Consider the following 22,078-nt stretch of genomic DNA (forward strand, 5'->3'; position numbering starts at 1 on the left):
TTATTTTATTTTTACATATGTTAACTACCACAGTGCAGTATTATTATTATTATTATTATTATTGTTGTTGTTATTGCTTTTAAACAGGCATTTTTCTTTTAAAGAAATTAAGAATTAAGAAAAAGTCTTTCACTTTGACATATGTATGACCATTTCCGGTACTCGTTATTCCTTGGTGAGGATCTCAGCTTCCATGTGGTACCATTTTTCCTCAGCTTGAAGAACTTCCTTTAGCATTTTTTGTAGTGCTGATCTGCTGGTGATGAATTCTCTCTGCTTTGGTTAATTTCAAAATGTCTTTACCTTCATTTTGAAGGATTTCTTTTTCTGAATATAGACTTATAGGGTGATGGGTATGTTGAGTGTCTGTTCATATGCTTATTTACCATCTGTATATCATCTTTTGTGATATGTCTGTTCAGATATTTTGCCCAGGTTAAATTGTTGTTGTATTTTTAATTGTTGAGTTTTGAAAGTTTTGTTTGGGGGGGGGTATATTTTGAATAACAGTCCTTTATCAGTTATGTCTTTTGCAAATATTTTCTTCCAGTGAGGCTTGTTTTTTCAATCTCTTGACAGTAATTATTTTTTCAAAAAAATTATCAGCCCCAATCTCTCTCTTTTCTTTTTTTGGGCTTCAATTCCATCTTTGTTACACTCATTAGTATTGTTCGACAGGTCACTGAGATTCTGTCCTATTTTTCCACTCTTTTTTTTCTGTGTATTTCAGTTTTCATTTTTCAAGTGTTGTGTTTTCAAATTCACTTATCCTTTAGTTTCCAATCTGCTGTTAAACTTGTCTAGGTAGTTTTTTCATTCTAGATATTGCATTTTTCAGTTCTATAATTTCTATTTGGTTCCTTTTATAGTTTCCTTTTTTTTTTCTATTGATCTTCCCCATTGGTTTACTCATTAAATACATACTCTCTTTTAACTCCTAAAACATATTTATAATAGCTCATTTAAAGTCCTTTCTTGTTAATTCCAACAACTGTGTCATCTCTAGGTCTATTTCTACTGGTAAAATTTTCTCCTGGTTATATGTTACCTTTCCCTGCATTTTATAAATCGTATACTGGCCATTGTGGGTGCTGTTTTGTTGAGCTCTGGATTTATATTGCCTTTCTTTAAAGAGTATTGTGGTTTTGCTTTGGGAGGCAGTTAATGTACTAGTGAATCAGCTTGATTCTGTCATGGCTTGGTTTGAGGCTTCGATAGGGTGGGTATAGATTAGTCCTTAATGTGTGGTCTTCCCCGGGTCTCTGCCGAATGCTTGAGGTGTTCAGCTAGATCTCCCCACTCTGGCTGGTCAAATTCCACTGGCCCCCAGAACTCTGACCTCCAAAATGTTTGTTTGGCTCAGTATGCCAGGAGCTGTTTTCTGTCAGGCAGCTCAGAGTCTCACTCTATACTTGCACCGCTCACTAGCCAGTCAAAGACGCAAGGGAACCCCTATGCAGCTTCCCGGTGCAGCTCCTCTCTGCACTTTCCAAGTCTCCTGCAATCTGCTCCACAAATCCCAGCTGCCCCAGCCGCCTCAAACGCCAGTCTCTGTTGCCTCTATCTAGAAAGACCTCTGTTCTCTCTTTGGACTCCACTCTCTATTCTGAAGTTTGGAAAGTGCCCACTGCCAAAAAACTGGAGTGAATGTCAAGCTCAGCTCATATGTTTTCTTTTCTCAAGGATCACAACCAGTTAGGACCTAGAATCTTGGAGACATGAAAGCCAGAGAAAACCATGAAATCTTCTTGCAACCCCGATTCCCTTATGTCTCTTCACCTTTGGCTCTCCTTTGGGCCATTTTCCTTGGGGTGGGGATGTGGGAGAGGAGTAGGGAGTCAGGGGGGAAAGGGAGCCTGGGGAAAGCAGTTGGGGTATTGCCTGCTGTATTTTGTTTCCGGCTTTGCAGTGGAGCCCCATAGAAGGAAGCAGCTGTTTGTTATGGAGCTTGTTGGAGAGGCATGGAGGGAGGGGTGTGCTGGGAAATGCAATTAGCCAACGGTTTGAGACTGATGAAGTGGATAATGAGAGGTACTAGGACAGATTTTTGTGCTAAAAAAAGGAGACAGGGGAGCGACTGTTGCACATTAACCTGCTCAGGTCTGATTTGTTCGGAGCCTACTGCCTGCCAAGAGGCCAAGGACTGAAGGATTCCAAGGCTGGCCGAGCATCTCCTTCCCAGGTGGTCTCCTTGGAGATTCTTATCATAATCCTCATCATCATTAACATTTACTGAGATCATATGGACCAAGTCTTGTGCCAAGTAACTCTTATTCATTACCTCATTCAGTGTCCAAACGACTCTATGAACTCAGTTTTATTATCACCCATTAAACAGATGAGTAAACTGAAGTATGAGGAGTTGAAGGACCTTTCCTAAATCACGTTGTTAGTACTAGTGAAACTGAGTTTCTCACCGTACTCTGACACTGGAGCCTGAGGGTTACGGTCTTGGACTTGGTCTCACCTGCAGGTATATTTGACTTCAGCGATTGTCCTCAGCAAAGAAAAAATACCTCTCACCTCCCCAGAAACTGCTGCATATGAGGCTTTCTGCTAGACACTAAGCCGAGCAGGTTATATTTCTTCTATTTTATTTTGTTTTTCAATTATTTTTAATAAGAGTCAAATGGAGAAGGTAGTATTTTCACCCCAATTTTACAGAGGAAACTGAGTGTTAAAGAAATTAAATACCTTGTCCAAAGAACCAAATCTGGCACATTGTGCAACAATATTAAGATCCGATATTAAATGACTACTATGTGCCAGGCTTTCTTTTAGGTACTAGAACGATAGTAATGAATAGAGTGGCAAAAACTCTGTCCTCGTGGAGCTTACGCTGCCGCAGGGTGGGGAGTATTGGTAGACAACAAATAAATTAGCCGGATGGAGGTAATGATATAAAGAAAACCAAGGCAGGGGAGGTGGGAAGGGTGGTGTGGAGAATGCAATTTTGCAGAAAACATTGGGAAGGCCTCCCTGAGTATATGACTGTTGAGCAAAAACATGAGGAAGCTGAGGATCCAGCCTGTGGTTAGCTTATGGAAGAGCATTTCAGGCTAAGGGAACAATAAGTGCAAAGACCCATAGGCACAGAGTTGCTACGTCGCCCAACTCCATGTATAGTATTCATGAAAGTGACAACGTGAAGGGTATCTTCTGGGGTTGTGTGCTGACGGAGCCTGGGGGGTGGGCAGAGGCAGGGGGAGGTGTGGCTGGAGCTGAGTGATGGAGGGGAAAGTCGTGGCCATGAGTCAAAGGGGTAACTGCAGCTGAGCGTGTGGGGACTTCTTGCTCATTATATGGACACAAAGTCTGCTAGGGAGGTGATCCCTAGAAGGTCATAGTCAGCCACTTTGATAGCCTTCAATTTGCCTCCGAGTTTTGCCTTTCTCTTGGGTTTTACCACCTGGATGGCCCCTGTCCTCTGGCTGAAGTGATCCCACCTTAAATACCAAAATGTCCCGCAAGCTCTCTCTCTTAGTCCAGGTGAGACAGTTCTTGAAAATAACTCACCAAAAATCTGAGTGTAGAGGGAACACCCCTCACCCACTGTGTGACTCTGGGTAAGCACCTGCCTCTGGGGCTGCACTCCTTCACCTGTCCAGTGGGAGGCCAGAGGAGCACCGAGCTCAGAGTGCAGTTGTAAAGCTTGAGTGAGGTGATGCCCAGCCCAGGGCAGTGGACGGAGGGTCATTCCCTCACCCATACATAAGGGGCTGGCCCTGCATACATAACCGTCCTTCTGGTCCCCAACCCCCATCTTCTCCTCAGATCCCACTGCTGGGAGTTCCTTCTCCTTTCTCCCAACCATCAAAATCTTTTGTGCCAAATTTGAGGTCTTCTAAGACGTTTTCCCCCACCCTCACTGATTAGCATCTCCGTGACACCCATGCAGTTTACTGGAGATGCAAGGACCAGGGTTTTGGCTTCAGACAGGCCTGAGTTCCTGGCTTGCCTCTGCTTCTGGATGATTTTGGGAAAGTCACCGGACCACCTGAAGCCTCAGTTTCTTCATCTGTGGAACAGAATCTTGTCATGTTTTGAGAATTAAATGACATGAGGCAAGGAAAGCACTTAGCAGGGTGGGCTCAAGTCAGTGTTACAATGAGCACTTCAGTACGAACCCCAGTTGGCCCTCAAACAGCCCACCTGTAGTTTATCTAGACCAGAAGTTGGCAAACTTTTTCCATAAAGGGCCAGATGATAAATATTTTAGGCTTTTCAGGTCATATGGTCTCTAGTGTTGGTATTCAACTCTGCCATGGTAGCGTGAAATCAGCTGTAGACAATACATAAATGAATGGGTATACTGTGTTCCAATAAAACAGGCGAAGGGGTGGATTTGGCCTGTGTGCCATAGTTTTCCAGCCCCTGATCTGGACCAATCCTCTCACTTAACAAAAAGAGGAAAAAGAACCTCAGAGCCAACTAGTCACCTATCCCAGAGTGGCTGAGCCATCCAAGCACAGAGGGAGGAGGATGGGCAGGCAGCCTGACTCTCAGGCTTCTGTCCTTAATTGTTCTCTTGTTGTTGCATGTAGGTTAGTTTATCCCCCCCCCATTGGTTTGTCTGTTGCACACATGCTTTGCACACATGCTAGCTATTAATGAAATATTCATTTGATTGGTTTAATATAATAATATATCTTTGACACCATCTTGGAAGCTTCTGGATTTGTCCTTTGGAGAGAGCTGTGAAATCAGAGGTGAGGAAGGAATCGTGGGTTGGCCCAAATTTCCCGGTGAGTCAGGAGTTCCCAGTTCCCAGGCCTGGAGGACGTTGTCAGCATGACAAGGACACCTTACAGCACCAGTGTGGCACGGCTCTGTAGCCGTGAAATTCTCCTTTTGGTTTCTCCAAGAAAACAATTATCTAAAAAGAATCTCGTCTATTAATGTGATTATTAATCTGGGGAAAAAAAAAAACGCTTTTCAATAAAATGAATCTATGACAAGACAGATGTAATAAACCTGGTTAGGATTTATGATGTGCCCAGGCAGCGTTTTGCAAAAGATAATGTTCCCCTGTAATGTTGATTTGCCGGATGAGAACCATGTAATTTATTCTGTCAATGTATATAAGAAATGTTATCTGTGTGGGGAATGACTGATGGCCTCATGAAAGCTGGCAGGGAAACAAATAAAACAATTTGGGCCTTAAAAAATGTAATCACCTAATAATCACATCCCAGCGTTTGTGATGGGGAGAACAGAATTGGGGAGCTGTGGCTGCCATGAATTTGCTGTCCAGACTTGGGCCATTTTCCCTTCTTGAGCTTGGCACCAGAGGGCAGCGGGGAGCCCTGAGAAGCGATCCTGACTGTCCAGATTCTTCCCTCTGGGCCTTTGCTTAGGCTGTTCCTTCTTCCTGACTGTTGTTCCACTTATCCTTCAAGGTCTGCCTCAGTAGGTCTCTCCTTCCTGGCAAATTCCTGTGCCAGTAGCCCCTAAACACACACCCCGGCAACAACAGGGATTCTCCCTTTTTAGGACTCTTGCAGCCTTTCTCCGGGCCTCTTTTGTACTGCTCAGCACTTGATCTGTTGGAATTTAGTGACTGATGTCGTTGTCTCTTTGAGACTGGATCCCACTTTGGTTCAGCATCCTCCGTAGGAAGGGTCACTGCGGGATGTTCGTGAGTGTTTGCAGAGTGAATTAATACACAGGAATAGAGCCGCCATTTATTGAATACTTCAATTGTGCCAGGTATTGTGTGAGGTACTTTATAACATGGTCACGTGAGTGGAAACACACTGAGAGGTAGGCACCATTGTTGTTCCTGTTTTACACAATGGGAACTGAGGTTCAGAGGTCAACTGTGTTGTCTAAGGTCATATGTCTAGCAAGATGAGGAGCCAGTGTCCAATTCCAGACTACAGAGTCAGCTGTGATTGGACACACACACACACCCACCCACACACACATACATACTGGGGGTGCCAAGAAAATGTATACACATTTTAAGAAAGGAAAAATCTGTATTAAAATACATAGACATTGGGGCCGGCCTCGTGGCTCAGGCAGTTGGATCTCTGTGCTCCTAACTCCAAAGGCTGCCGGTTCGATTCCCACATGGGTCAGTAGGCTCTCAACCACAAAGTTGCTGGTTCAATTCCTCGAGTCCTGCAAGGGATGGAGGGCTCCGCCTCTGCAACTAAGATTGAACACGGCACCTTGAGCTGAGCTGCCTCCCGGAGGGCTCAGTTGGTTGGAGCGCGTCCTCTCAACCACAAGGTTGTGGGTTTGACTCCTGCAAGGGATGGTGGGCTACACCCCCTGCAGTAACAACAGCAACTGGACCTGGAGCTGAGCTGCGCCCTCCACAACTAAGACTGAAAGGACAACTTGAAGCTGAATGGCACCCTCCACAACTAAGATCGAAGGGACAACAACTTAACTTGGAAGAAAAAAAGTCCTGAAAGTACACACTGTTCCCCAATAAAGTCCTGTTCCCACTCCCCAATAAAAAAAAATCTTAAAAAATATATATATAGACATTGTGAGGAGTAGATTATATTTTACCAAAAATGGAAAAACAGTTTCCTGGAAAGCCACATAGGAATACCTTCACAAATCATAAAGGTCTACTGGTATACGTCCTGATTTCTTTTCACTTTTTTTTAAAAAAAATTATTTTAAGATTTTTATTAAAATATAGCTAACATACAAAAGTCTCAGAGCACACTGAGGTCAGTTGCTCCCTGCCTGGGGCACTTGAATTCTGATAGTTTTTCAAGAAAGAGTGCAATGTGGGCAGGGCTGGCTGCTGGCTTAGCAAGTGCCTATGGTGTTGGGGAAGTTGGGTGAGGTGGAATCTCAGTGAGTCAGCAGGATGGAGCAGTGGAACTTACCAGACCAATCAGAATCAGATTTGGCTGTAAGTGTAGGGGGAGGGCTCAACACAGGAAAGATGGCATCAGGCTACCGGCTACACAGGAGAAAAACCCCACACAAGGAAAATGCTGACTGTCCTCCAGCCCTCATTATGAAGCAACATACCTCAGTCTGCCCCCCACCCCACCCCGTATACCTCCAATGCACCCTGAGTCACTGTCCCTCCGCTGGAGCCCAAGGTGAGTGCCTGCAAGCAACAGAGTCTGTGCGCGGGTGTTTAAGAGGATGGCTGGGCTTCCCACAGTCTTCCTTCCGTCCCTCCGGGATGGTCGGAATTCCCAGTTTTTCACAGCCAGATGGTGTGGGGACTCTTCTTCCCAGCACCAGTATTCTGGGCTGGGGAGGTCGGTGTGGGGCTGGGGTCTCTCGCTCCTCTGGGGGGAAACTCCATGCCTGAGATATCCTTCCTAGTTTTCAACTGCCACAGGGAGGTTTGGGACCAGCCTGTTTCGTGTCTCCACCCCTCCTACCAGTCTCGACATGGCTTCTTCTTTATATCCTTGGTTATAAAACTTCAGTTTGGCTAGACTTCAGATGGTTCTCCAGGTTGATTATTCTATAACTTAGTTGTAATTTTAATGTGTTCATAGGATGAGGCAAGCACTGCGTTTATCTTGGATCTTTCCCGTGATTGGATATTGAGTGAACTTGTCACTCTGGTTATCTTCTCTGTGCTGGCTGTCCCTTCTTGGGACCATTTCTTCCTTTGGTTTTCCTACACTACACTCTCCTGGTTTTCCTACCACTTTTCTGACAACTCCTCATTCTTCCTTCCTGAACCTTCTTCCTTAATTTTTGGTGTCCAACAGGCTTTGTGCTCAGTCTTCCTTCCTCACTCCGCAGTGTGTCTTATTTACCACTTGGCTTTCTCAGTGCGGTACTGACTGTCAGCTCTCTACCTGTGTCCTGAGTCCCTCAACCTAATGTACATCCACAAGTGGACATTTCCAAGGGTGTTTCGAACTCAATATGCCTAAATCTGAATTCATTGTCACTGCCCCCAAGCCTGGCTGCTCCCTAAATCTGCTCCTCCTTCTGTGTTCCTCCTATTCTCAGAGACTGGCATCCATCTAAATGTCCAGCTCAGAATCTGAGAGGCACTTTGACGAGTCCCCCTACCTTTCCCTCAATGGTTGATACATCACCAGGTCCTGGAGAGTCTCCCTTTGTTAAACACTTCTGGAGTTTTTTGCCTGCCTCCTCTCCACTGTGACCACTCTGGTCCAGGCCACTCTTATTTGCTGGATACTGGAGTCTCAGCATGGACATATCCACCCCCAAAAAGCTTTCTCTCATCTTTTCCAGCTGAATTTAGTGCCCCTTGACCTGCTCCTATTGTGCCTTAGAGCACTTGTCATTCTGTGTTGTGATGGTCTGTTTATTCTCCCCTTGATTGTGAGCTTCCTGAGGGAGGGGCCTGGTCTGATTGACTCAGGATCGCTGGGTGCTGTGCAGAGCCAGACCTGGTATACAGCAGGTGCTCAGAGAACCTCCGCTGAGTGAGTGAGTCAGGGGGTGATGCAGGCTGGAGGGAAGCTGGCCAGAGCCTCATCCCAGAGGGAGCTGAAGAGAGGAGACGAGGACCTCAGGCACAATACATCCTGGGTCCCAGACTTCTCTGGTCACAGAGCATGGCCCGTAACCCTTGGGAAGGGCAGGAGCCTAAGACGGCTATAGTAAATACTTTCTTTGCATATGCCTGGGACATTGGTTGAAGCGTCCATGGGTGGGGACAGCAAAGGCTATGGAAAGAACACTACATGGGTGTGTCTGAGCCAAGGCCATGTGGTGTAATAGGCCATGAGGACACGAGGCTGTCTCTGACCTGGATAACATAATGTTTTGAGGAGAGGCCAGAGTGCAGGACTGAAGACCAGGTGGGGCAACGTCAGCTGGGAAATGACTGAACAACCAAGGCCAGTGCTGGCGAGAGCATGATGGTCAAGGTGCCAGACATGGGGCAGAGAAGCCTACATTTCAAAGTTGAAGAGCTTGGATCTGGTGGATACCATGGGGCCTAGACAGGCAGACCATGGTTGCTGGGCCATTGGACCTTGAGTCTGGGAATGTGACTGTATCATTTGAGGCCTGGTGAGAAACGTAATTTATCCTGGATGATTTGAATGAAGAAATTCTAATGGATGGACTACTTATAGAGGTGTGAGTAGAATGAAGGTAATCATCAAGGGACTACCCAGAAGAGGCAAAGCAGCAGAGGATTACCTCCACCCCTAGGGCTAAAGACACAAGGAGAAGAAATAATATAACTGTGGCCCAGTGAGAGCTGGAGCGAGGAGGGAGCGTTAGGGAGAGTTGGTAGTCATAGATGGAATACCTATTGCCAGAGACGTGGTACCAAAGCAGGAAGGAAGGAAAATAAATGACCCGAGCTCTGTCCCCTCCCCTCCTACCCTGTGAGTGACTCTCACTGGCTGAACCCAGCAGCAGGGGCAGATTCCTGGGTCATGGAGCTGATTAAAAAAGGAAAAAGTGTTTATGTGGGGGTGAGTCGGGACCAACCAGCACAGTGACTCATTACTGAATCTCTCCGACTGTTGTGCTGAGGGTGGGCCTGGAGCCTCTGTGAAGAACTGGCTGGTTTATAGGTGAGGCCATGAGGGGATCTCGCTTTGGGATCTGGGGAGGCAGAAGCAGGAGGAAGACGTGCAGCCCCCCCATGGGGATGGGGCCTCCCTAGTTGGCCTTCTGTCCTTGTCTTGCTTGAACCTCAAGCCAGGATTGAACATGGAGTCTAGGCTATGATAAGGCTGAGACGATGACTCTAGGACTTAGTTTCCTTAAGGGTAAACTAAGGGCATTAGATGGAAGCAGCAATTCTCAAATGATGTTTCAAGGAGATCCAGAGCTTAGTGGAGATACCTCAGTGGTTGGTGGGTATGTGGAGGGGAAGACCAAGAGTTGGGTGGAGGGACACCTAATGAATGCTAACCCGGCTAGCTGGCTAATGCAGAAAACCTTTCTTGCATTTGGCCGGGAAGGCAGCTCAGATGAGCTGGACTTGGTGTATTTCAGCCTGAATCTGGCTAGTGCCAGGGAAGGAGGTGTGGTGATTATACAAGCTTTAGGCAAGCTTAGGGTAGGGTCCATGATTCAAGAGGCAAGATACTGGGAGGTGGTTAAGGTGGATGCCAGGCCTGGCCTGGAAGGTGCTGTGGAACAAGCTGGGGAACCGGGGGAGAGAGACAGGATATCCAAGGATGGACCATTCAGTGGGTAGAGAAGATAGAAACATGTCCCACGTACTGTATTTCTTTGAGGCTCTCCTGGCCGAACCCTAAGTTTGCTCGCTAGATGTGGTTGTTTCTTCAGATGGAAATGCCCCCAAGATAGATGGAGAAGGACAAGTTTTAACCAAATTCTTCGATGCGTACAGAGAATGACCCTCAGGGCCACCACCTGCCAGCCAGCTCAGCGCTTCCCAGCCTTCCTTGGTGTTCTCTTTGGTTCTGAATAAGGCCCTGCTTGCATTTTCCCTTATGGTTGAAATCTTCTGCTCTCTCCTCGTTTGTTTTTGAGTCCTGAGTAGCCCAACTCGGCAACTGTGCCTTTTGCCAGGCTGTTTCTGGCTTCCCTTTCTTGGGTCCTCTCTTCTTACTTATTCTGTAAATGTTATCATGCCAGTCTCTTCCTGGGCTGACACCTTCCCTGGGGTTCTGCCCTGAGCAACACTTGCCCAGTTTTAAAGAATGAAGATATTCTAATGGATGTACGATTTACAGAGGTGTGGGTAGAATTAACGTAATTAATTTCTCATCCCTGCCCCTACGTCTTAGGCTTTCCCTAGTCCCCCCCTCCAACGCCACATAAGCCTTCCTCACCCATCCTGCCAGGGCCCATCTAGCTCTTAGCACAAGCCCCAGTCACAACCACAAGGGGATATGCTTGCTCCTTGCTATAGTGTGCATGGAAAGAAAAAAAAAAAAAGGTAGAAAAGTTAACCAACACCTTTGTATGTACAAGGTAGTTTTTGAATGTAGCTTACAGTCATAATAGTGGCTAATATTTATTGAGCAATTACATTGTGCCAGATACCATGCTATGTTGTTCACATATAGTATTTCAGCCCTCTGAGGCTGTGCTTTAATTAGCCTCAATTATACAAATGAAGAAACTGAGGCTCAAAGAGAAAGTGCCTTATTCAAGGTCATACAAGTAAGAAGTGATGACGCCTGGGTCTTCATGTTGGAGCCTGTGTGCTGAAAAGCTTTGCTAACCATTGTCTTGGGTTTGGGAAGGGAAATGAACAGTCCCTCCAAAACCCCTAAAAGGGCCCTTCTCAGCCACAAATCGAGCAAATGGTACAAATAAAGCAGACAAGCGACCCAGAAAGGCTGATCAATAAAACACCATCTCGTAAGAGCAGAGCAATTAGGTGAGGAAATGGAGTAACTTTCCTGTCTCTAAAATAATGGGCTCATAGTAATTTAAAAATGTTTTCATTTCCTTGTCCATGAAAAGAAATACAAGTCTGATTTCTTTTGCTTGGATTACTCCTCCTTGTCTCCTTGCCTGTCTGGCCTTTTCTCGTCCTTCAGTTCTCTGCTGGAATGTCACCTCCTCAGAGAAGTCTTCCATGGCCCTCCAAACATAAAGCAGGTCATCACCGTGGTTCTTTGCTGGCCCTCTTTTCCTTTCCCTTACAGCAATTATTTGCATTTCTCTCTCTCTCTCTCTCTCTCTCTCTCTCTCTCTCTCTCTCTCTCTCTCTCTCTCTCGTTTTGTCTCCCCCAGTAGTAGCTTGGTGAAGTTAGGGACCATCTCCCATGCATTTACCCCTTTAGACCCCACGTCCAGCACCATATCTAACACACAGCAGGCACCTAACAAGCATTTGTTGAAAAGATAGATGAATAGTGTGGTGTATTCTTATTTAGCAGAGTTCAGGAATCCATTTTTATATTCTCTGATCTTATTTAATAACATATCACTTCAGAACAATTTGGTATCCATTCTAATATGTAAACTGGGAAATCATATAAATGTGGTTATTACTTTCTGGCTATCAATGATGCTTTTATGTTCTTAGACGGGAGAAAAACAGAGTAAGAGAAAAGAGCATTGCACAGGGCATTGGGAGATGTGGTTATGAGCCCTGGCTTTGCTGCTTACTACCGTGTTTCCCCGAAAATAAGACTGCTGGACAGTCAGCTCCAATGCATCTTTTGGAGCAAAAATTCATATAAGATCCGGTGTTATTTTACTATAAGACAGGGTCTTTAATATAATGTAATGTAATACACTATATTATACTATACTATAATATAATATACTAGGGTGGTCTTATATTAATTTTTGCTCCAAAAGACGCATTAGAGCTGATTGTCTGGCTAGGTCTTATTTTCGGGGAAACACGGTAGCTGTGTGACCTTAGACATGACCTTTTCCCTCTTTTCCCTGAGCTTCCTCAGCTGTAAAATGAGCTTGGACTAGCGGCTCTCTAAGGACTCTTTCAGCTGTGAAAGTTTAAACTCTGAGAATTATATAAACTGAACTTGTATGTAGCTGAAATGATTGGATGTGGGGCATCAAAACATGTTTTAGGCTGCGCTGGCACTGGAACGGCATTTTGTTGGGATCCAGTCCCAACCTAAAGTCTGGATGGTTTCTTGTGTCACCTTCAGTGTAGTGAAGGGGGCCGCACAGTCCTCTCTCCACGGTGCTGGGACTGGTGATGGATGGCAGTGCTATTCCCCTTTCTTTTTGATTGGCTTATCCTTTTTCTGCCCCATTCTGAGAAGTCCTACAAACTGAAGCCTGGTAAGAAAGAAGATGCAAAAGAGGAATAACAATTTTCTTCCTTCTTATCCCCCACTGCCATCTCCTCATCCTCAGACCACAAAACATCCAATTGCTTCTCGGTGACTGGGCTGGAATGAGAGTCAGAGGAGACGCGACTGAAGGTTTCCAGGCACTGTGGCCCGAGGAGCCCAGAGGAGCCTGGGGGATCACGGGCTCTGCCAAGGCCAGTGCTGCAATGCCTATTAATCGGTATTTAAGTGGGTTCATCAGCGTGGAGCGGCGGCTGCTGCTGCTGAGCTCAGCCTGGGCCCAAGGAGCTGGGAGCTGGGTTAATAACACCTTATTTAGCAGAAAATTCCACTCCACTGGAGCATGTTCCAGAAGAGTTTGATTTGAATGAGGATTGATGTCAATCCTGCGAGGCCAAGGCGCCTGAAGCTGCTGCGGCAGCCGCCGAGATAAAAGGAGCCATTTGTGGTAGCTTCACGGAGGCATGCAGACCATTTCAGGGCTGCGCACCCTTCCCTCCACCCTTGCCTGGCTGTGCACACACAGGCTCGTCCATCCTGGACCGCTCAGTGGGAACCTTGGTGCACATTGGAGATTCCCAGACCTTTTATTTTTTTTTGGCTTTGGAGCCAACAGACCAGGGTTCAAATTTGGAGCTTCCAGTTCTTACCCATGTGATCTTGGGCAACTTGTATAACCTCTCATAGTCTCTGTTGACTGGTGTCCACCACGGAAATGTTGATATCTATCTTGGAGGGTTGATGTGAGGGTTAAAGGATCCAGGGTGCAGCGGCTGAGGAACTAGCATACTTCCTGCCATGGAGTTGACCCTACGTCAGTTTGAGATCCCATTCACTCTTGTTCCAGACAGAGGTGCAGACGAGGCAGTGGGTGGGAGGACTATGGATTCAGAAAAGAGTTTAGAGAATGCCTTCCATCTTCCCCCCGTGGGTGGGGGGAGGGGTTTCACTATGACTTCCCTCTAAGGCTTTTGTTCCAACCTGTGGTTTATAGGCTCCCTTGGACTTAGGACTTAGTAAAGAACCAGATCCCACCTGCCCTAAACTCCCAAATGTGGGGCTGGCAGAGTCTGGTGGCTCCAAGTGCAGGGCTGTCCACAGAGGTCCAGATTAGAGATGCTATGGTCAGATGGCTGGTCTCCATAGATCTGTCTGGTAAACAGTGATAAGGAATAAAACTATTTTTCTTCCGTTTTTTTTCTCTGCCTTTGCTGTGATTCTCAATTTGCATTTTACAACTCCTGCATGTACAGTGAGTGTACCATTTGAGAAAGAGATCTGGAGGGGGATTCAGGAAACCTGTGTCCTCATCTTTCCTAAGGACCTGGCTCCCTCTGCGGCCTTAGACCCTCCTCCCCAAGTGGGCTTCAGGGACTCCATCAACAACCCAAAGCGATGGTCTCTAACAGCTGTAACGTTCCCAGATTTTGAATCTGAGCCGCGGAGAGGTTCTGCATTATTGTCTTCACAGCCCTGGCAGGGCCACAGTCTCCTCTTTAAGGCAGGATTAAGAGCCAAGGCCACATAGCTTGCAGTTGCAGAGGGACAGGCCCTGAATGTGGGTGCACAGCCTCATTGTATCCCCCTGAAGGGCTTTGTGAGTGCCTCTAAATGGGACCCAAAGCAGTTTGCATGTTTATTTTCAAATCTCTTTGGGCTTGCTCTTCTGGGTGGTGCTGGTTTTAATTCTTCTCCTTCTCTGGGCCTTTGATACGGGAGCTGGATGACAAGGCTTGGTCACAAATGTGTTTGCCCATGTACAGATATGATCAGTCTTGGCAGATCTGCTGAGCCCCAGCTCCCAGACACAAGTGGAACATAATAAACAGGTACCTGGTTGGTGGGAGGGAGATAAATGGGGAGGATTAAATCTGAACAAAGGCAGGAACATCTGGGACATACAAAAGCTTGTTTAGAGAATTGCTTGGGAGAAAAAGAATGAAGAAGAAAACAGCCCACTTTGCTTATACCCGGCTCCTCAACTGAGCTTCAGGAACACAATGGACCTAGGGGAGGCCTCTTGAGAGGGGTGGATGAGACTGCAGCAGAGCAGAATCTGTGCTCCTGGGGAATCCCAGGCGGCAAAGCTATGGCTGCCCCCTCCTCCCAAGCTGTCCCTGTGGCAGAAGCCAAGGAATACCCAGACCCCCAACCCCTCATGTCAATCCTCATTGCCCCTCCCCAAGATTTACTTCACCTTCCACTGGGGCTCTCTTATGTCTTCTCTCTTACAAAGCCTTCTTGAGCTGCCCAGAGATAAGCAGGCAGCCTCTGCTATTCCCTGCATTGTGTCTAGGTCGATTCCCTCTGGACTTGCTTGTCTGATGGAGCATGAGCTTTGTTTCAGCTCCTGGTTAACTGAGTGGACCCGGGGAAAGAAAAAGGTATCTTATACAAGTCTCCTGTACTAATGTACTTCTCTGCAGCCCAGTTGCTTCTCCTGCCCAACCACCACTTCTTCCCAGTAAGATTCTTTTAACTGTCCTCTTACTATTCATCCCATTCCTCTAATCTATTCTCAGTGCTGAAGCCAGACAGATCCTAAAAAAGGAATGATATGACTATGTTAGGCCCCAGTAAAAACTCTTCATGGGAGGGAAGCACTTCCAGAAGGCAGAGTGAGTACCTTCAAAAATCTGCTCTTCCCTAAAAGCAATGAGAACCCTGGAAAAGTTATCAAAATCAATATTTTGAGAACTCTGGAAATTAATCAAAGGCTTGAAACAATCCAAAGAGTGTTTATTCAAGGAAAATGGCTTAATTTCAGTAAGAACAATGAGCTCTGTTAACATCATTCCCATTCCTCCTTCCCCAGCTCTGAACCAGCAGCATCACAATCATACTAGCTGTGAAAAACAGCAGCCTAGCAGTCACTGGATGGGGAAGTCGGAATTTGGAGCTCCCCAAATTCTCCCTCCTGAGAGAATTGTCACCACTTGACTTGTATAGCAGCTCCGTGGAAAAGCCTCATTCACAGGGCTTGCCTTTAGTTGATCTCAGAGCTTGTTCAGATACTTTGAGATATTTCATCTGCAGAGCATTTGCCAAAAGCAATCATAGGCAATTGTTTAAAATCACATTTACCTCAGTTGGTAATACCTATTGAGAAAACAAGAGGCTGGTCAAAAAACTTAAATCTGGTGAATGAGATATCCATAGGGAGTTTTGAAAAGCTCTGACATATTTCTGGGGATTTAGAAGACCACACACATGTGCAGGATTGTGTACATCCCCCCTCAAGAGATTTGTGAACTCCCCAGTCTCTCACCTCTGGATGACCTTGGGACGCTGCACAAGCAGGAAATGGAGTATCAGGCAGAGCCCAGAGGATGTGCACCAGCACACACAGAGCACCTCATAAAAGGAGGGGACACGTTAGTGGGAAGCATTTAAGAAAAGCTTGGTTCTATCATTAGATAATCACTCAGCTAACTGAGCAGAGGCCTCAGTGGCTAGACACAACAAAGAATACAGCTTCTACAGAATTAGTTCAGAAAAATCACTATATACAGTAACAGCAACAATAATAAACTGCAACAATGGCAAATTCTGGGATGGGAGGAAATTTGATTTCCAGATTTGTCATGTTATATTATTGAAAATATTTGGTTATGAACAAAAATTATGAGACATGAAAAAAGAAAAACCCAGAAAATAGAGTCCAGCCACAGGAAAAATGCAGTCAATAAAAATTCTCCGAGGTCCCGATGTGGGACTTACTAGACAAAGACTTTAAATCATTGATTATAAAACATTCAAAGAACTAAGGGAAAAACTTCCAAAGAATTAAATGAAAGTATGAGAATAATGTGTCATCAAATAGAGAATATCAGTAAAGAGATAGAGATTATAAAAAAAAAAAGAAAAAAAGAAAATCTGGCATTGAAAAGTACAATGCATGAAATAAAAAATTCACTAGACACACTCAACAGCATATTTGAACTGGCAGATAAGTTAATTGAGATTATCGGTCTAAGGAATAGAAAGAAAAATAAAGAAAAGATGAACAGATCCACGGAGATTCCTGGGACACCATTAAGCATACCAACATATACATAATGAGAGACCCAGAAGGAGAAGAAAGAAAGAAAGGCAGAAAGAATTTGTGAATAAATAATGTCCTAAAACTTCCCCAAAGTTGATGAAAAATATTAATCTACACATCCAACAAGCTCAACAAATTTCAAGTAGAATAAATTCAAAGATATCCACACCTGGACGCATCACAGTCAAATGGTCAAAAGTCAAAAACAAAGAAAGAATCCTGAAATCAGCAAGAGAAAAATGACTCATCATATACAAGTGATCCTCAATAAGACTGAGTGGACATCTCATCAAAAACTGTGGAGGCCAGAAGGCAGTATTCAAGATGTCCAAAGAAAAAAGGTCAACGAAGATATTCCAACAAAACTGTGCTTCCAAAATGAAGGAAATATGAACACATTCCCAGATAAACAAAAACTGAGAATTTATTGGTAACCAACCTTCCCTACAAGAAATACTAATTGGAATCTTTCAGGCTGAAATGAAAGGATACTATACACTAACTAGAGTCCACACAAAGAAATAAAAAGCAAAGGTAAAAATAGCAACATCAGTTAACATAAAAATTATATGAGGACGGCTGGTTTGCTCAGTGGTTAGAGCGCAGTGCTAACACAGAGGTCGCTTGTTTTATTCCCACATGGGCCAGTGAGAAACAACGGCTTGAGCTTGGAGCTGAGCCTCTGGTGGGTGGCCAGTTGGCTCAGTTGGTTCGACCACAGTGCTCATAATACCAAAATTGCAGATTTAATTCCCACATGGGACAGTGAGCTGAGCCTTCCACAACTAGATTGAAAACAACAACTTGACATGGAGCTGATAGGTCCTGGAAAAACACACTCTTCCACAACATTCCCCAATTAAAAAAAAAATTATATGAATACAGTTTTGTTTGTAATGCTTTTGTTCTGCTATCTAATTTAAAACACAACCACATAAAGCAATAATTATAAAACTGTGTTGATGAGCTTATAATATATAAAGGTCTAATTTGTATGACAATAAAACAAAGGAAGAGGGAACAGAGATATAGTGGAACAAAGTTTTTGCCTATTATTGAAATTAAGTTGGTATTAATCCAAACTAAATTGTTTTAGGATGTTCACTGTAATTCCCGGGGCAACCACTAAGAAAATAACTTAAAAATATGATGAAAGAAAAAAATAGGGAATTAAAATAATACACAAGAAAATATCTATTGGGGCAGCTGGATGGCTCAGTTTGTTAGCGTGCGATCTCTCAACAACAAGACTGCTGGTTCAATTCCTGCGTGGGATTTGGGCTACACCCCCTGCAACTAAAGATTGAAAATGGCAACTGGACTTGGAGCTGAGCTGCGCCCTCCACAACTAGATTGAAGGACAACGACTTGGAGCTGATGGGCCCTGGAGAAACACACTGTTCCCCAATAAAAAAAAAATTAAAAAACAAACAAAAAACAAAAAAAGAAAATATCTATTAACATACATAAAACATAGAGAGTCAAAAAACATAAGACATATAGAAACCAAGTAGCAAATGCCAGCTGGAAATCCCACCTTATCAGAAATTACATTAAATGTGAATGGACTAAACACTCCAATAGAAGAATGAGATTGGCAAAATGAATAAAAAACATATGACCCAAGTATATGCTATCTACAAGAGACACAATTTAGATTCAAAGACATAAATAGGGTGAAAGTAAAAGGATGGCAAAAGATACGCTATGCTAGCATTAACAAAACCAAACCTGGAGGAGCTATATTAGTATCAGACAAGTAGATTTTAAGACACAAATTGTTGCTAGAGAAGAGAAAAACATTTTGTAATGATATAAGACATAATTATAAATATACATGCACCTAACAAAGTGCCAAAATACATGAACCAAACCTGATAGAACTGAAGGGGAAACAGACGATTAAACAATAATAGTTGAAGACTTTAATACCCCCCTTTCAATGATGGACAGTACAACTAGGCAGAAGATCAACAAGAAAATAGAAGACTCGAACCATCTTATAAAGTAGACATCTGTAGAACACTTTGCCAGTAACAGCAGAATATATATTCTTCTTGTGCTCGTGGCACATTCTCCAGGATAGACCACATGTTAGGCTATAAAACAAGCCTCCATAAGTTTAAAGTGATTGAAATCATGCAAAGAACACTGTCTGACCACAATGGAATGACATTAGAAATCAGTAACAGAAGGAAATGTGAGAAATTCGCACATATGTGGATGTTGAACAACACATTCCTAAATAGCAAAGAAAATCACAAGAGGAATTAGAAAATACTTTGAGATGAATGAAAACAAAACAAAACAAAAAAATGACATACTAATACTTCTGGGATGCAGCTAAAGCAGAGAAATTTATAGCATTAGCACTTATGTTAAACCAGTGATAGGTCTTAAACTGATAACACAAGCTTCCTCCTTAAGAAACTGGTTAAAGGAGAGCGAAGTAAATCTAAAGCAAGCAGACAGAAGAAATTCATAAAGATTAGTGCATAGATAAATGAAGCAGAGAATAGAAAACCAATAGAGAAATTTAACGAAATCAAAAGTTTGTTCTTTTTAAAAATCAACAAAGTTGACAAACCTTTCGGTAAACTGGCTCAGAATATAAGAGGGACGATTCAAATTTTTATCATCAGGAATTAAAGAGGAGACATCACTTCAGACCTTAGAGAAGTAAAAAGGATTATGTAGTAATATGATGAACAACTGTATATCAAAAAATTAGATAAGCTAGATGAAATTAACAAATTCCTAGACAGATACAACTACTGAAACTGACTTAAGAAATGGAAAATCTGAATAAACCTATTATAAGTAAAGAGATCAAAGTGGTTAGCAATAGCAACACTTTCAACAAAGAAAAGCCCAGGCCATAATGGCTTTACTGGTAAATTATATCTAACATTTAAAGAAAAACCAATATAAATCTTTCTGAGAAAAGAAGAGGAGGAAACACTTTCCATCTTATTCAATTAAGTCAGTACAATATTTAACCCTTAAGGCTTTCTGGCTCAGATGACATAGTGGATATGCAATAACATTCAGAAGAACTGAATGGTGACTTAAGGGACTTGTCTATCCTTCAATTTATAGATGAGGGTATTGAGAAATGAAGAGGGGCCCAAGGACACACAGAAAATTGGTGGCAAAGCCTGTACCTAAAATCTAGGCATTCCGAACACCAAAACCAGGCAAAGACACCTCATGGAAACTACAGACCAAATCCCTTATGAACATAGGCACCAACTTCTCAACAAAATATTAGCAAAATAGATCAAGCAACAGATAAACATGATTATACACCATGACTAAGTGGGATTTATTCCAGGAATGCAAAGTTGTTTTAATATCTGAAAATCAATTAATATAATGACCATATTAATAGAATAAAAAACAAAAGACTACACGATCATCTCAATAGATGCTGAAAAGTATGTGACAAAACCCAATTCCCTTTCAAGACAAAAGCATTCAATAGGAAAGGAATAGAAGGGCTCTTCCTCAACTTGATAAAGGTCATCTATGAAAAACCCACAGCTAACATAATGGTGAAAGAATGATTACTTTCCCTCTAAGACTAGGAATAAAACAATAATGTCCGCTCTCACTACTTCTGTTTAACATTGTAATGGAGGTTCTAGTCCGGACAAATAGGCAAGTAGAAGAAAAAAAAAGATTAAAAAGAGAGACATCCAGATGAAAAAGAAAGACGCAAAACTATCTCTATTTTCAGATGATATGAAAATACTAAGGAATACAGAAAATTTGTATAGAAAATACCAAAGAACACACACACACACACACACACACACACTCACACTCACACACACGCACACTATTAGAATGGGTCCAGCATGGTTTCAGAACATAAGATCAACATACAAAAAGCAATTACATTTTTACACACTATCAATAAACAATCCAAAATTAAGTTTAAGAAAAAATTCCATTTATAAGAGCATAAAAGTACCCAAGAATAAATTTAACAAAAGTGCAAAACTTGTACATCAAAAGTTACAGTTGAAAAATATTGTTTAAAAGTTAAGGATCTAAATAAACAGAAAGACCTCCCTGTTCATGATCAGAAGACTTAAGAGTGTTAAAATTGCAATACTCAAATTAATCTACAGATTAAATGTAATCCATACCAGAATCTAAGCGGAAACTTACTACAAAGCAACAGTACTCAACACATTGGTACTGGCAGAAGTATAGATGTGTTGGTCAATGGAATAGAATTGAGCCCCAAAATAAACCCATGTATCAATGGCCAATTGATTTTTGACAAGGATGTCAAGACAATTCAATAGGGGAAAGAGTAGTCTTTTCAAGAAATGGTGCTGGATATTGGACAGCTATATGCAAAAGAATGAAGTTGGATCAATCATATACAGAAAGTAACTAAAAGTTGATCAAAGACCTAAATGTAAGAGCTAAAACTATAAAACTCCTAGAAGAAAACTAGAGAAAATCTTCAAGACGTTGGATTTACAGTGGTTTCTTAGATCCGACACCAAAAGCACAAGTGAGGAAACATAATAAAAAATAGATAAATTGAATTTCATCCAAATTATTATTTAAAAAATTTAAATTTTTATTAAACTTATTGGGGTGACATTGGTTAGTAAAATTATATAGGTTTCAAATGTACAATTCTGTAATACATCATCTATATATTGCATTGTGTGTTCACCACCCAGAGTCAGTTCTCCTTCCATCATCACATATTTGACCCTCTTTACCCTCTTCTATCATCCCCAAATCCCCTTACCCTTACTTACGTAACCACTAAACTATTGTCTCTGTCTATGAGTTTTTGTTTGTCTTGTTCATTTGTTGCTTTCAGTTTTATATTCCACATATGAGTGAAGTCACATGGTTCTCGAGTTTTTCTATCTCACTTCACTTAGTATGACAATAGATCCAGCCATATTATGGCAAATGGCAGTATTTCATCTTTTCTCATGGCTGAGTAATATTCCATTATATATGTGTATATATCACATCTTCTTTATCCAATCTATCAAAGGACACTTTGGTTGTTTCCATGTCTTGGCCACCATGAATAATGCTGCAACGAACATATGGGGTACATGTATCTTTACTGATAAATGTTTTCAGATTTTTTGGGTAGATACCCAGAATAGGGATTGCTGGGTTGTATGGTAATTCTATTCTTAAGTTTCTGAGGAACCTTCATACTGCTTTCCATAGTGGCTGTATCAATTTACATTCCCACCAGCAGTGTATGAGGGTTCCTTTTTGTCCACAACCACTTTAATGCTGTTATCATTTGTCTTGTTGATTATAAACATTCTAACAGATGTGAGGTAGTATCTCA

Source organism: Rhinolophus hipposideros (assembly GCF_964194185.1).
Source record: "Rhinolophus hipposideros genome assembly, chromosome: 8".
In the NCBI taxonomy this organism is placed as follows: Eukaryota; Metazoa; Chordata; class Mammalia; order Chiroptera; family Rhinolophidae; genus Rhinolophus; species Rhinolophus hipposideros.